This window comes from Homalodisca vitripennis, chromosome 5, assembly GCF_021130785.1.
Source record: "Homalodisca vitripennis isolate AUS2020 chromosome 5, UT_GWSS_2.1, whole genome shotgun sequence".
NCBI classification, from domain to species: domain Eukaryota; kingdom Metazoa; phylum Arthropoda; class Insecta; order Hemiptera; family Cicadellidae; genus Homalodisca; species Homalodisca vitripennis.
In genome coordinates this window covers 148,530,803-148,546,621 of record NC_060211.1, presented here as the reverse complement: position 1 = coordinate 148,546,621, position 15,819 = coordinate 148,530,803, and positions in this window count along the sequence as shown.

The following is a 15,819-nucleotide window of genomic DNA, read 5'->3' as shown; positions in this document are numbered from 1 at the left end:
TAGTTTAATTTGTGTGTCTACTTCTTTTATTTCATGCAAGTACATGCAAAATTCCAAAACAATTGTTTTGCGTTATAAAAGTCTTGTTGTTTTTCCAACTGCAGTCGGAGAAAGAATGTATCGTTGAGGTACGATAGTATTTCTTTCTTTCCTTTGCTTAAGCGACTGTTACAATGCCATATGACGATGTCAAGGAAGAACACCAGTTTTGAGTACCTTATGTACATTCACATTCAAAGTACATTCACACCTTTATTCATTAAAGTTAGTATTATAAGGGCGTTTAAACTATATTTACCATGCATTAAATGGTTTAAAATCACTTGTCACCAGTTGAGTTTACCATTACTAAGAATTCCTGGGTTGTATCAGCTACTTTATGTGTAAAAATCACGGTTGTTCTACCGTGCTTAAAGATCGTGTTCAAGATATTGTATTGCACTCTCTTGCGCACTTGACGAGAAAATGAAAATACCTCTTTACAAAGATTGCACTATATTTTGTAGTCTAGGTGTCTCTGATCTCAAAAATATGTTAAGGATTCTTTTCGAACTTCTTTGTCACCAATTTATTTTTCATATCTTCAGCGGACATGACTCGAGATACCAAGCGTCAAGTTTGTGATAGTGTCAGAGTCCATGCTTTGGACTAAGAGGAAGTTCATTCCCCAAGTTCATGCGTCTGCTGTTTAGAGCTGTTTGAGGGCTCTGCTGAAACACAAGTAGCATATGGTACAATGACTAAATAATACCAATATGTAAGCTGCTACAGTTGTTGAGTGTTTTCTTCATGCTGAAATAGTAAAATAGAAGGAATATCAGTCAGCAGCATTACACAGGGTACAACACGCTGGGTTGGATCCGATACAATACAATCTTCATGTGGCTCTAAAACCTTTAATCTGTTTTTCTGGTGCAAATTAAATTGAATCACATCACAATTAAAATAGTACTTTTATTTCATTCAAAACCCACAATTTACGAAATGATAAAATAATAAATTCACGATTTTAGATGATTACAAAATTATTTTTCAAATGTATTATATAAGTTATTATCTGATTAAATGGAGGCCGCGCATTCAAAGAACGATTCTCCTGTTATGTTTAGTAGATTTACTTTAAATGTTATAATACATGTTTTTTCTTAATTTTAAGGTAATTATCAAGATCGGAGAAGTTATGTTACCAGTTATATAACGCACTCTTTTTTCGTTATTTTTTATAAAATTAAAAAGTAAAATATATATAAAAAACGCCTATAAAACCTATAAAAACCCCATTTTTGGGCCTGACTAATATCCCTTGATGTACATTGGAGGGCGTAAGCCTGTCTGAACTCTACAATGAATGATTCACCACAACATTACAACAGCAAGGAGGACAGAAGAGATCTCGTACATCTTTTCTATTATGATCTGAGCCATTGTTGGTCCCCGGCTCGACTCATTTACTTGAAGAACTGTCGGGAAACACGCCCCTGGCGACGTCCAGTCCGATACCCGCCCCTAGGCGCCGTGGCGTGTCGTTCCAAGATGTCATATAAAAACATTTCTCTATACGGGTTGTGTTTCTTTACACGAGTTCTCCACATCAGAGTTTTTAAATCGATGGGATGGTAAAACAAACAAAACAACTAATCAAAAAATCAAAGAATTGTTACTTCGTAAACATTGACTACTCTTCAATATGTTACGTATTTATAGATTCCATAAAAAATTAATCACTTTCGATGGGACTGATTTGTTATGTCCTAGTTAACATTTAAAGAAATAATAATTACAGGCATATGTCTTGTATAATTGTGTTATAAAGTAGTACGATTTCGACTTAGTAATAACATGTTATGACAAGGGTGAGCTTGAAGCTTTTCCTGATTCAGCAGAAATAGGGGATGATAACGAGTCAGAACATTGCTATGCAAGGAGGGCCCACAGGACACAGATAAGAACAACAGAGAGCTGGTCCGCACAGTTGTTGTACCGGCTCTAATGGTTCCTGCGGGACCGACTGAGTCAGTACACCCGTCTCCCCCCCTACCACAACCTTCGACCCTACAACTACCCCTAGGGTCCCTGATTGTGTTATCAGCCAGTGTGTAGACGCGTGGCAACGTCGCTAAGCAATCATTCTTCTCACCCCATTCCCAGAGTTATTCTCTAGTTCTTTAAACCGTCTCAACTCATCTTTCAAGTTATGTTTTATACAATCTATTGCATAATAATTGTTTTAAGGTTTGTATAAGACAGAGTAATCAGTCCTTTAAGTCCTACAATTTCCTACTGTGACTAAATGTTTCCTCGAACTGGTGGACTCAAATAGAGCATCCGCAATAGATAATATGGTATATCTGGCATGCCGAAACCGTACTCTAATAGTCCAATATCGATTTCTTCTACTATATGCCAAAACTAGAGCCTTACAAGAATGAAAAAAATAGACATACCGATCCACCATCTAGAATTTATGAACCGTCATGAACTCCAAGTGCTTACTTCAATTACCTGTCTGATAGTAGGAGACATTTTTCTTTCGCCATGGGAGTTCATACGTATGCATTAGTTTTGTGGAAATACTAAAGGCCATGGAGATGTGTTTAAGGCCAACTTTCTCTGTCCGTTCCCCATACACTGGGTAATTTCTCTGATCTGCCCATTTTTGTAACAGGCATCCTATTAAACAATCGAATTTTCTCCATATAGCCTACTAGGAGAATGTCACATCGAAAGTTAATTGATCTCTTATTTAACAAATTATTAACAAACATTACCCTTCACGCATCCGAAATATATTAAACTTGGCTTTAATAGAGACTAAGCTAGGAGTATAAAGTTATATTTTTTACTTAACCTCACGTGGAAGTAATTTAATAAATGTCTTCCTAATTATGCACAATATATTATGTTTTTTACTATTTTGGTATCCCCCGGAATTCCAATTTTGCAATGATATAGTTCTTTTACTGTCACAAAAAAACATAAATATTTCCCTGAGTTAAGAATACAGAAATTTGTTGCAGAAAGCCAAAAATCCATATTCTAAAGATTTATCCCATGCGTGCAGTGTATAAGTAAACTTGCAAAGAGAAAATTTAACTCCATAAGGCTTCCAAAAGTATTTGATTCTGTTATAGTGATATAGTTTTAATATTTTCAGCCATTCGATAACCTTAAACATCGTTGTTTCTAAATTACAAATTTGATCAAAAAGCTTTACAATAACTCACCTACTGTTTAGAATCCATTGTATAGAAACGTTCCATTATGAGAATTGTTCTATTGGAGAGCGCGAGGCAGCAGATGGTACCTCCCCCCAACCTATTGTCACGCTGCCACTATTTCGCCTGATCTGGTGAAGCCATCGACTCGGATTCCAATCACGTGCAGATTGGGACACATACAAGTGTAGGATTATACCATCGATTAGCCATTGAGCCATTGTTGTTTATGCCGTGACGTGCTCTAGCCATTACTTGCGTCCTGAGGTATAATGTAGCTTCCAGTAATGAGTAAACGTGGCAATCTTCGTGTAAAGTTAGTTTTTCTTCTTCGAAAGAATTGTGAAGGTAACGGTATTTTTTTTATTATTTGCCATTTTTAAATTAAAGAATTAATCAATACATAACGTTACTACATCACGAATCTGATCTCTTCACCAAGTGAATAACTGATCTGAAACATAATTAAATTCTAGTGAATTATTTTTAAAAAACAGTTTAAACCGTTAAATAAACCAATCAAACTGCATTAACACAATCGTTAATCAGAAAACTTTAACAAATTCGCGTTACGTATTAACTCCAGTTGCATTATTCCAGAACATGTGCATTTAGTTAAACTGTTACTAATTATTATAAACTGAACTAAAATATAACATAAGCAATATTGAAGACTCTTGGATCAATTGCAAAAATCTTTAAATAGTAATAATTTTTAATACAACTTATTTGTGGAGTTGCCTGATGATGAAAACTTTGGTTTCGAATGGCCTCGTCCAAAAAATAAACTATTTGGAAAAGTATTGTTTTATTAACATTTAGTACTATTTAAGCAATATTGTTTTGTAAATGTTGAAGGTAGTAATCCTTAAAATACTGTAATCACATTTATTCCCAATAACTAACACTTGACAACTAGATCATCACATATGGACATCACAGGTACTATATACAACAACAAACATCACTGTCTTCTGACTTCTGCGTGTCATAACGTTTTGATATGATTTGTTTACTTCACCTAGATCGTCAAAGTTAAAGAATGCCTTATTTGACTATAAAACTTTGATTTTCAGGTGATAAATTTATTTTTTATGTAAAAAAAACGTGTAAAAATGTGATCCTGATTCATGTTTTTTGCGTCTATTGTTAACTGATTGCATTACAGCTATTCACGCATTGCAAATGTTATACACAACGTGGGCTATACAGAAGTATTTCTAAAAATCACGTTAAGAAATTCCAACATGAAAGTTAGCGAATCATAACACTGCTGAAAGGGCTCTAAAAAGATTTATCAGTCCACACGATATGCCAAGAACGAACTAACCTATGGACTTAAAGATTTAGAGGAAACTTAATTTCTATGCTGAGACAATTGAGTTCAATTGTGTTGCATATTAAGGTTTGGCTTATCTTAGCAAACATTTTTACATTGGTATTATATGTAACGATGATGATAACGACAAAATCATAGAATAAATAAATTTGTAAACACAGTATATAAGACATATTACTTGTAACATAGTAATACATGTAGCAGAACTAAAGCTTTTGATCGTAATCTCAGCGAAGCCTATTATGTAACACGTGGTGTAGAATTGATTACATTTTATGAGTATAATCTTGTATTTTTGAACTGAAATGAATATAAATGTTACTTTTTGACCAAATATTTAAGTAGAATTAATGCTATATATTAAGTCTCATAGCATAGCATTAGCATATTTGATTGTTTTAAAGGTAGCAGGTAACTATTAAACTTTTATTTTATCATTCTTGTAAAGCAGCAATAGAAAGTTTACGTTTATTTCTTGTATGCTATAAAACTAATTTTTACCCCCCAAAAATACCATAAAAAGTAACAAATCTTTTTCAAGACGGAATGAAAGTACAGTATATTGGTTGGCCAGAGATCGTGACCGGAATGTTCTGCGAGTCACGTGAGAGAAGCTGTGATGTTCTCATATCCTGGATGTATCACGATGTAGAAGCTCAGCACGTTGAGCGTACAAATTATAGAAATGTTTGTTTACATTATCAACATTTTATTACAAAAACACCAAACTTTCACTTTAACTGCTACAGTAATTAAGTAATGGACGTTCTTTAAACGTACTAATACACTGAATGTACAATAAACGAAATGAACTTAAATATAAATTACTGTACACATTTTTTTATATAATGTTATAATTGTTGTAATCTCTGATTTTTGCCCCCTCGCCTTTTTTTCACAATGAAAGCATATATCGCATTTTTAATTTGTTGATATCATGGTCTTTAAATAAGTCTAAATAAGTATGTAAATAATCGTTGGTTGATTAACAAGAATATAAATATATTCAATAACATAATCCATATTATTGACTTAATATATAAGTATCAATTATTATTAATCCATATAAGTATTTCATCGGAGGGGCGCTAGCCAAATCCTATCACTAGAAAACTTTCGTATATATCTGTATGTCTGTTGGCACGACATCTCAAGATGAAATTTACTTACAGGCTATGAATTTTGCATGAAGCTTTATTATATGTCTATATTTTCAATTATCTAAGGAAAATTGAGTTTGGTGGGCATTTCACCATGCATAAATTTGTTGGTTGATCGTTAGCGAACCCTTTTACGGTTGATTTAAGGCCGATCATGAATGGCAATAAAAATCTTCCCTTTGCTTTAATGCAGTATATTTTTACTCTAAATGTTAATTACCCCGTATAAAACATATTGTATGTTTATAAATGGAGTAATACCCTGTAATAACGAGTAATGGATACATATTTTCTTTTAGTTTAGTTTCCATCATAGCAGGAACAATTGATAGTTCCATACACCATTGACCCAGGCTTTTATTCCTAAAACAATTTATTTCACAACAGCACAACTACATAAGTTTTTCAACACTCGATCACGTATGGTCCGTCCGTAATATTAATCTTGAAACCAGTATAATTAATTCTATATCGAGTATAATTTTTAAAATTATTTTGCTAGGCAATCAAGCTTAAGGTATTTCGTATACTTTTAACAATTGTTTTTTATTGTTCGTTACGTCACTGTAATTATGTAATTAGTTTGTTACAAAATCTACCATCAATATTATGGGGAATAGATTATACCACCTCTTTAACGAGGTGTCCACGCCTATTAAAACATCATGTAACGGCAGGTATATGGGGAATTAGATTATACCACCTAGACTGTAAATATAATCCAGAAGATAACAGGAGGGATTTACCAGAGCCAAACGCCTATACATAATAATTGTGTCTATGAACGAGTTTCAAGTTTGAAGTAGTGAATGGGGTGATTAAATGTATTGGATTATGGCTAGTTGTTGACTGCAGATTGAGTCAGTGGTATAATATAATCCAGTAGATACCAAGGAGGTTTACCAGAGACAAGCTGCTATCAATACTGGTTGTGTCTATAACAAGGTGTCAAGATTGAAGTCGTGAATCGGCTTGGATGTTAGCAGATTGGATTATACCACGTTGTCTGTCTAATATAATCCAGCAGGTAACAGGGTGGGTTACCGGAGACAAGCTGCTATCAATACTGATTGTGTCTATTAACAAGGTGTCAAAGATTGAAGCGTGAATCGGCTGGTGGTAGCAGATTGGATTTTACCACGTTGTCTGTCTAAATATAATCCAATTTGGTAACAGGGTGGGTTACCGGAGACAAGCTGCTATCAATTACTGATTGTGTCTATAACAATGTGTCAAGATTAAAGCCGTGAATCGGGCTGGTGGTAGCAGATTGGATTATACCACGTTGTCTGTCTAATATAATCCAGCAGGTAACAGGGTGGGTTACCGGAGACATGATGCTATCAATACTGATTGTGTCTATAACAAGGTGTCAAGATTGAAGCCGTGAATCGGCTGGTGGTAGCAGATTGGATTATACCACGTTGTCTGTCTAATATAATCAATAGGTAACAGGGTGGGTTACCGGAGACAAGCTGCTATCAATACTGATTGTGTCTATAACAAGGTGTCAAGATTGAAGCCGTGAATCGGCTGGAAGGTAGCAGAATTGGATTTTACCACGTTGTCTGTCTAATATAATCCAGCAGGTAACAGGGTGGGTTACCGGAGTACAAGCTGCTATCAATACTGATTGTGTCTATAACAATGTGTCAAGATTTATGAAGGCCGTGAATCGGCTGTGGTGGTAGCAGATTGGATTATACCAGTTGTCTTGTCTAATATAATCAGCAGGTAACAGGGAGGGTTACCGGAGACATGCTGCTATCAATACTGATTGTGTCTATAACAAGGTGGCCGGGGCCAGTCAAGATTGAATCGTTAATCGGCTGTGGTAGCAGATTGGATTATACCACGTTGTCTGTCTAAATAATTAATCAATAGGTTTTTTAAACAGGGTGGGTTACCGGACGACAACGCTGCTATCAATACTGATTGTGTTTCTTAAAACTAGTATAACAAGTGTCAAGATTGAAGCCGTGAATCGGCTGGTAGTAGCAGATTGGATTTTACCACGTTGTCTGTCTAATATAATCCAGCAGGTAACAGGGTGGGTTACCGGAGACAAGCTGCTATCAATACTGATTGTGTCTATAACAATGTGTCAAGATTAAAGCCGTGAATCGGCTGGTGGTAGCAGATTGGATTATACCACGTTGTCTCGGTCTAATATAATCCAGCAGGTAACAGGAGGGTTACCGGAGACATGCTGCTATCAATACTGATTGTGTCTAAAACAAGGTGTCAAGATTGAAGCCGTGAATCGGCTGGTGGTTGGTAGCAGATTGGATTTATACCACGTTGTCTGTCTAATATAATCAATAGGTAACAGGGTGGGTTACCGGAGACAAGCTGCATCAATACTGATTGTGTCTATAACAAGGTGTCAAGATTGAAGCCGTGAATCGGCTGGTGGTAGCAGATTGGATTATACCACGTTGTCTGTCTAATATAATCCAGTAGGTAACAGGGTGGGTTACCGGAGACAAGCTGCTATCAATACTGATTGTGTCTATAACAAGGTGTCAAGATTGAAGCCGTGAATCGGCTGGTGGTAGCAGATTGGATTATACCACGTTGTCTGTCTAATATAATCCAGCAGGTAACAGGGTGGGTTACCGGAGACAAGCTGCTATCAATACTGATTGTGTCTATAACAAGGTGTCAAGATTGAAGCCGTGAATCGGCTGGTGGTAGCAGATTGGATTATACCACGTTGTCTGTCTAATATAATCCAGCAGGTAACAGGGTGGGTTACCGGAGACAAGCTGCTATCAATACTGATTGTGTCTATAACAAGGTGTCAAGATTGAAGCCGTGAATCGGCTGGTGTTAGCAGATTGGATTATACCACGTTGTCTGTCTAATATAATCCAGTAGGTAACAGGGTGGGTTACCGGAGACAAGCTGCTATCAATACTGATTGTGTCAGTGGCAGTCTTGATGCGATAAATAGGGAATTCCCTTCTAGATAAAGATACGAATATTTAACAGTGGTATTATATTCAAGGATATGTTATCCACAGGCTAACATATTCCTATTCATACTAAGGCCTAATTTTATTGAATTACAAGTAGTTAGCAACGGCTTCGCACACAATGACTGTCTTTAGACGTATAACCTCTGGTTTGAGTAAATTATATTTCCGATAATTTTGAGCTTCCCTTTGGCCATCAAGTTCTATAGCAGTCTTTAGATTTAAATTACATTTTGGTTGTACCTTTATCTTTTATATATGCATTACAGTACTGCCCAAGTACTATATTCTTAATATATGCTAAAATGTACATTTAAAAGTGCATTTAAACACTTTTAGTTTTTTCTGTATATTTTCTACCTATGTGCTCAACAGGTTGTTGCAGAAAAGTGTTAAATAAGAAATATTCTTACTATGAAGCTTGTCCTATGTTTGAAAGGTTACAAACCTAGACAGATTTAAGTAGCCGATAAACTAATTCAATATATGATTGTCTGTAATAAAATAAAGTTTACCTAGTACATTGGATTACATTTATCAAGATTTTTCAAGAAATAACAATTATTTGTTGTAATAAAAATTTAAAGACAGTAGGTTTAGCTCGAAGAGATTACCATATTAGGAATAGGACTATGTGTTAATCAGATGGGTTAAGAATGGCCATGAAATATTTTAGTACATTCGTTTCAACGTGATTCACTAACACACACAGCAATTATTAAGCGTAATCAAATGTATTATAATGGTATATTTGTCCACTTATGGTTTGAAGGCTTTTATTTGTGTAATAGAAATACATTGTCGTTACTAAGGAACAACTCGTAGTATTCCAATGCAAATTTGATTGATACCCAATGTTTGCTTCCTAATATAGTCTGTCTTAGCTAATAATTCTAAATAACAGAATCTGTATTAAAGGAGAACATTGTCTGAATATTTAAAGATTACTAATATATATTTATTCTTCACAGAGTAGATAATTAACAATAAAAACTAAAAAAAACACACACACACCAACATTATTCTTGAAAAATTTGTAATAAGCAATAACTCTTTAAATGGAATTAATACATACAGAATATCTATCTTAGCTTCAGGTTTGACAAGTTCAATACACTTTGTATCATAATTACAATTATCACTAAGTAAAATTCTTACTTATGAATGGCAATATACAATTTAAAAAATTTTGAAACCCCCAGTCTTGAATTATTACAAAATAAATGTGGTATTTTAAATATAGATAATACAAAATTTATTTAACATATTTAAAAATACCTTGAAAGTATAAAACCAACCACAGTAGGTAATTAAAATAGTAGAATATTTCGTGAAGTCACAAAAAGTATCTCTGAATTTATTATAAATGTCTGCTACAACAAAGTTATACTTCAATTGGTATTGACGCGTCTTACTATCTTGGGTAGGTGGTTAAAACCAATTTTGCCAAAATTGGCTATAGTCAGTTAAGATTACATGGTAGTGATCGTGTTCATGAACGATTCTCAGATCTGTATGTAGCCAATCTTAAAAACAACGCTATATCGAAGGGCAAACGAGGTTGTTGTAAATGATTCAAAGATTACAACAGTCCAATTAAACCTTTTGCAATGCTTATTAGTGTAGATTTCTAGTATAAACTTTGAGTCGCCGCAATTTTCAATAAGTTGTCATCAAACTCCCACAATTTATAAAAAAATCACGTTATGTTTGGTTGGCGTGTCACGGTGGTACTAATAAATATGTTATAAACCATAACGGCTTCTATATTTGCTTTAATTATGTATTGTGGTGTAATGGTAGCACAATCACCCGGCAAGTGAGAGATGCGGGTTCGAGTCCCGGCGGAGCAAGTACTTTTTGTGATTCATTGTTTATTATATGATATTTAATGTGTGTGTGTATATATATATATATATATATATATATATATATATATATATACTTATATGGTTCCTCATAAATTGTGTCATAACGGTGATCGAAATAATCAGATTTCCATGTAATGTAATAAATATATGGATTATATTTATTTCACTTGCTGTATAAATGTTGACAAAAATGAAATAGATTTCTAGTTAGAGAAAGGCATTTCCAGTTAGAGAATTGGAATTCCAGTTAGAGAACTGGAGAATACTGTAAGTACGTGCAAGCTGAGCACGTGCCTCAAGCTACAGGATGAGGTCGTTGTTGGAAATTCGACTGTACAGATGCAGTTGTAGGTTTTCAATTAGCAGTAACTTTTGCGGATCTTTCTTGATCCTATCTTGTCGAATCTTTTGTATTTTCTTATGCTACGTGTACCATAAAATATTAATTCAACTGCAGTTTACCTTTTTCAATATCAATACAAGACGCTATAGCTTTTCAATTATTGGAAGGCTAAATAAAATAAATATAAACAGTTACTATAAAAGTAATCATAATTTTATGCATAGCTTCTTTAACAAAAATAATTTAACTCTAAATGTCTAATATTGAACAGATGTTTATAATATACCATTATTATACATAGATAACTGGCCCGAGATAACCCGTTAATACAGGGCCAAGAAATCTCGTTAATATAATGCATGAAATTATATGAAAGTGGGTAATGTTAATTTTTAAAGGTTCTGCCTTTACTTAGGCATATACATTTCCTCTCGTTATAAGAACTTACAGTTACGACAGAGTTTATCTGAACAAAGCCACTAGCTTGTATCGGGAATGCTTTTTCTCTACAAAAATTAGTTGAAGAATATTACTTATTGACTACATAAAGAAGTGGTATACCGGATGATGTGGACATCTTCTATACCAAATCATTATAAACATACGGGAAGTTCAAATATTATTGCTTCAATCGTTTGGATGAATACTACTTTCAGAACAACTAATACTGTGAGGTAAACTCAATATGTAATGAAACTCTGAACTGTGTACAATAATTTTATTTTCTAGTGCAGAAGCAATCTTGTTCACCAGGATTAAAAGTACAAAGTAGATGGTTAAAAGCGTTTACATACCACTAAAGGTACCAATTACCGAATCAGTAAAAATCTTTTGTGGCTGCCTCCCAACTGTTTTAAGACAGTATAGGCAAATTGGTGTGAGTCTTTCACGATCATGTAAGCAATGCTAAATATGGCCGTATGGGATTTCCTGGTCTGTACATGGTGCTGACTCTGATCGTCTCGGAGTGCACTATCGACCATCTGTAGGGGTGTGGAACCTGGTCTTCTCGGAGTGTATGGTTATATATTTAGTGTGGACTCTGATCGTCTCGGAGTGCACTATCGACCATCTGTAGGGGTGTGGAACCTGGTCTTCTCGGAGTGTATGGTTGTATATTTGGTGTGGACTCTGATCGTCTCGGAGTGCACTATCGACCATCTGTAGGGGTGTGGAACCTGGTCTTCTCGGAGTGTATGGTTATATATTTGGTGTGGACTCTGATCGTCTCAGAGTGCACTATCGACCATCTATATGGGTGTGGAACCTGGTCATATCGGAGTACACGGTTATGTATATGTGCAGACTCTGATCGTCTCAGAGTCCACGTTTATGGATATGGTGTAGACTAGGATCGCTTAGGAGTGCACGAAGCAGAAAATAGGAGTGCACGGTCATGTATATTGTGCTGAACCTGGTTGCCTTGCATTACTCAGACCTTTCTGTATGTTGATTAACGATTAAAAATTTCCAAGACATACTGAGACAATGCAACCTACCAACCTATTATTTTTGCAGTTAAATGATTGAAAGTGTCAGCACATTGATTTATAGCAATATTTATTTTTTAGCCTTTTTTCTTTACTTTTACTTTTCTTTCATATTCACATTGCTGGCAATGTACATATAATGTACTTTTTTGACTCAACTAAAATCTTGTGTAAATTGTATAAATTTTTTCTTGATGCATAGTGGGATTAGCAGCACTGCAGGGTATTGTCAGATTAACCAGACCAATGCAGCACGTTAGAGTTGATTGACGACCATTACAGGGACGTGTGTCAGGCTACATGTGACAAGATAGAGCCCGCTGTCCAGGCACGTCAACTCCGGCTGCGCTGGCTTGTTGGAGATGATTCAGTAGTCTATGACAGATAACCGACAAACTGTGGCAGGATTTATATTTTACGTTTTATTGTTTTTCGCCTGTTTACAAACCACAGATGGAGTTTCAGTTTCAAGTTTTGTATTAGTCATTCGATCTTTTTAAACATAAAATGGGAAAAAATCATTACTTATATGTTTTTTCTTATTATTTATTTTTTATATATCATAATATGTTTTAATACATAAAAATTTTAGAGGTGTCTTTCATAAATCGTTGTTTAAGGTTAAATTAATACAATAACTCTATGTCTTAGTCCCAGAAATATAACTAGATTGCATTATTTCTATTACGTTTGCACCTGGAATATACGTTCTATTACAATTACCAAAATACTCTATGTTCGTTATCAATTTAACTATTAATCTTATTAATCATGTATAAGTGCATTAATTTAGTAAACAGAATTCATTTTGTTAAAATAATCCCAATTGGACACCTGGAGAGTAGGGATGGACATATAAATAATTTTTATTTAATTCTCAATCTACATTTAGGGCTTTCAAGTAATTATTTTAGACAGGACGCTATCAGGTTATCAATTATTTATCATTTTACAGTAAAGCTTTTTTTGTTCAGATAAAGCAATAACTTCAATCTTTGGGACACAAAGTTTTATAAACATCATACAGATCTTTATGATGCAGATGAAAGTAAGAACGAATACAATAATGGTAATCGTCTAGACAAACCTAATTTGTTCTTAGTATATTTTTTCAACTGGATACTGCTTGTATATAACCTGATTTTATAGTAATTTCATGTTCCCAAACTTTACATAACAGGAATTACAGTTTAAAATAAATATTATTTGTTACTGTACCACACTACTTACAGATACCAAAAAAATGTTTATGAGAGCTAGCTAACAAATACTTGGTATACAACGAAGAATGATTAATTCAAAATTATGCCTTGTGTAAATGAAAACCTTATAAATGGTCTTAGACCTCATCTCCAGATTTAAAATAATGCAATCGTAGAGCCCGAGCATGAATCGCAATGTTCTTGGCTGTGTAATAATAACTACCATCAATTCTTATACGTGCTAAATTAAGTTCAAACTTCATTAACTATTGTTGCACCTCTCATCATTTAAAGTTATGAGCATTAGCACTTATCACTTTTGATTGCATTAGTTACACAGGAGATAAATCACATACGGACAAGGTGTGCTGAAGTCCGAGTAAGGATATCAGTTAGCTTTAAGGTTCAAAGCTAAGGGCAGCGCTAAGTACTTTAATGTTACCGTTAAAATTCTTACTAGAAGACCTCTCACTCCACAGGCGGCAGTCCAAGCGCTTACTCTGTTGATGCCTCAATTTATAGCACTGGATGAGTTATTTCTTGTGAAATTCGTACCTACAATCAAAGCCAGCAATATGATACAAATTAAAATATAATAAGAATTATATTTTCGTAAACGTAAATTATTTTTTGAATGAAATTTTTACAGTAGCAGCTCCGTTTAAGCATATATATTGAAACGTAACAAGCCAGTCCATGTAATCCCAATGATGACATCATTGTCACCCTCACCCTCTATATTGACACTCAAGGTCACACTCTAAGGGCCGTCTCCCAGGGGCACCATTGCGACCCTCATAGATTACCATCCCTTCGCTTCGAGATGGAGTTCTCGAAAGCGTACGCATATGCATTATACATTGACATGTAGTAATGACCTTTTTATAATCTAAGGACATTTATTTTTCTATGACAAGATAAAACATGTGGTTTTATTGCCATTATTTCCTGCAAGAATACTTGTTTTCTTGCCATATTTCTCATGAACATACACGATATTCCAAATGTTTGAAAACCCGTTGATATTTTTTTACAACATAACAGAAAAAATTATAAAATTAGCCCAGTTTCATAGAGCTTTAACTGCTTTTCTGTGCAGTAATCATCACACGCCTACTACATTGGGAAGACGACCCATGAGGTGTAATTGAAATGTTAAATACAGCCTAAGCCAAGGTTCAATAAATATAATTTTAAAGCCCTTCATTATTAGCATATTATGCGGCTGTTGGAATACGATCAAACCTTAACCTTTCAATAGACATAATCTTTTATAAGACAAGCAACACATGATTTTGTTTAAGAAACACTGTACCATAAATAGAACACTTTGAATTCGTACTCCGTACTCTAATAGTTTCGAAAAGTTCTACGCACCCTGTATAAAAATGTATGTGCAATTGAATAATATTATTATGTCATGATGTAGTTAAAATTATTGTTATAATATTATTCTGATAACTAACTTATTGTTCATTATAAACATAATATTAACATAATATGAAGCAAAGGTCGACTTTTATTCAAATATAAATTTGATTGATCCATGTAGCAGTTAACTTCTAAAATAAACTAAACTAGAAAATATGTATTTAAGTCCAAAGATAACAGTCTTACCAATAATACTTCACTTATGAATCTTTTGAAATCCAAGCGTGCATAAGAACTAAAATTTGAAACTTCTAAACTTGAAACTTTGCCGAAAAGACTAATTTGTAAAACTTTTAAAATAAAGAAGATTAATCATGGATTAAACATTACCATATAAAATTAGAAAGGTTTTATATGCATACGCTACACTCAAAGGAAGCAAATAAAATAATTTTAAATTTTATATACTTTTCCTTCCAAAGCAACATCAACCGGACCATAAATTTCACACACACTTTAAAATGAAAACAACGTGATGGATTTAAAATAAACTAAATATTAAGAACTACTAAACCTTAGCTGTTCATTATTTATTAAATTTTCTTACCTTAAAATATATTTTTTAGAATAAACTCACACACACTTAAATGTTTTAACTGTATACTAGGAATATATAAACTCAACCACACGCTGTAATAAATTCTCCGTAGCTAAAAAATGGTATTCTACGAAATACCGGTAGTTTTATTTACAAACATGTTCCACCATTATCTACAACCATGAACACCAACAATCATGTCCAGCCGTGTACAGATTGTTAGCAGGCTGTGTCCAGACCCTAAATAACGAC